Source organism: Octopus bimaculoides, chromosome 1 (assembly GCF_001194135.2).
Source record: "Octopus bimaculoides isolate UCB-OBI-ISO-001 chromosome 1, ASM119413v2, whole genome shotgun sequence".
In the NCBI taxonomy this organism is placed as follows: domain Eukaryota; kingdom Metazoa; phylum Mollusca; class Cephalopoda; order Octopoda; family Octopodidae; genus Octopus; species Octopus bimaculoides.
In genome coordinates, this window is record NC_068981.1 from 143,574,025 (window position 1) to 143,576,408 (window position 2,384).

Below are 2,384 nucleotides of genomic sequence, written 5' to 3' on the forward strand. Positions count from 1 at the left end.
CTTCCGATCTTATATATATATATATATATAACCAGTTTGTCAGGGTTAGCATACTTTTGATCATAGATATGTTGCTTTATTATATCTGCGCAATACCAACATCCTGGCTTATATAACAGAGCTAATCATTAAAGCACAGCTGACTAAATAATGATAGACTGACTGTGTTTTACAAAAGGAAGCACCTTTCCTTTATTAGTCTTGTCATTCGTTAATCCCACAGTCAACTCTGCAAATATTACTTTCATTGATACTCTATTTGTCAAACTACATCATTATATTTTGAGATAAAAAATGTTCTCTCTCACTCATTTTCTCTTCCCGCTTCTATGTATTACTCTCACACACGCGCGCGCACCATGCTCACTCAACAATACATACCAACATACACAAACACATAGATCGATGCTGCTGTTCATCGTCATCTTAAAGGTAATGAATAAGCGTTAGCTCGCATTGATTTCTCATATCTTCACAAAGCCACATACTTTGGAAATGGAAGATTAACTACAACAGCTCGTGGTTCTTTATTTTATTATTTTTGAAAAGTTTTCTTTTGTACTTTCAGAGTTCAAATCTGGACAATATTTAAACTTAGAACGGAATAAATCACCGTTAAACGTTTAAATTGACTTCGCTTTTTAACTCTCCAGAGACTGCCATGTATGTAACAGTAATATACTGTAGTCAATTCAACTAAATCTCTACTCCTGTACAAAATCTGACTGTGATTGTATAAGAAATCAATATTTAATCAATTAATTGAGTTTCTTTATTAATAACATTATTGGCAAAGACACAATGAAATATTGAAATATGTGTCTCAAAATTCTTATATTTGTGTATTCCATTTCAAATAAAACTAAAAATTCATTGTTCTGATAATGATTTCATGTCTCCAAAGCACTTTATTCATTATACAATATTTCCAGCAGAGTTTACATTCCACTCCTATCTTGGTTAAATACAAAACTATTGCGACATTAAATTAGCTTTTTAACTTCTTAAACTCTTCTATTATAGTTGATAAAGTAAATTACTTTGCCAAGCACAGACGTCACAGAAACAGCATCTAATTTTGGTGTCGGGCAATTCTACGTAAAGTGCACAAGCTTATTAGCTTATGCAATTGAAAGCTCTAATCCTCAATAGGGTATATATAATACAGTTATGAGTAGACCGCATGCTTATACAAAGTGATAATATAAAGAAGTAGTGCAATTGCTGTTTGAGATTCATGGAGTTGTCAATATCGAAACCTTTGATGTCGCCAAATAATATCAAGATGGGTTTAAAGAATTAATTTTCCTGTTTTAATATCTTTAACTTAAAAACGTGAACCATGGATGTCAATCTAAGTAAATATGGATATCATCACCTCTTTTGTGCTGCGGCTCTTGTAATTTGGATTCTTATGTTGAAGTGGAGAGAGAACTTGTTTTGTGATATAATTTCAGCTGAAATTAAATATGAATTCTGAGATAAAATTAATAAAAATATATACTAACAAAAATCATGGGGTTTAAGTTTTATTTTTACATGATATTACCACCGACTATCGATTGCGGACTTATCTCACTATAAAAATCTTTTCTTTATAATTAACTTTTCTATCTGCTTATGGCTTTTGCTGAGTGCCTATAAACTTACGTCTATTTATGAGTTTTTTTTTTTTTACGAATGAATGTGCGTTAAAAGGAAAAATGAATAAAGAGATTAAATAAATGAGGGAAACGCTGAGAGTGACAGAGAGATAAGAAACAGAAAGCAAGAATTGAGAGGTACGTTGGGTAAGTGAAGTATCAAGAAATTGTTGAAATATTCCATTAAGCGTGCAATGCATGAAACCAACACATTGGGGTAACATGCGCATTTCCGTTTCGTTTAAATATATTCTAAAGCATTATTATAAAACCTCATTCAACGTACTCTTGCCTACTTAATTTTTCTTTTTACTTCTTATCCAATATCTTGTCATGAATGATAAATTCTAATGAATATTTGCAGCATATATTCAGGTTAGACTGGTTAATATTGGTTTAGCTTTATGCATGAGTTATACCAATAAGATAGAGAATTTAAACTTTTCGTAATCGTGAATGACAAAACTTGATTACAAGTCTATACAAAAATGATACACTGATAAATGAAAAGCTATATGTCAATGTCTTGTTTGTTTGCTGGGCTGCAACTCTTAAAGTAAACTCCCAGTACTCCACTTAAAATGATGTATATACGTTTCCGTCTGATTGTGTGCGCGCGCGTGTGTATATGTGTGTGTGTATATGTGTGTGTGTATAACTGTCAATACATCCTGCTTTATATTCAAGAAGCACAGAATAACTGACATTACTTGATAAGCTTTATATATATATATATATATA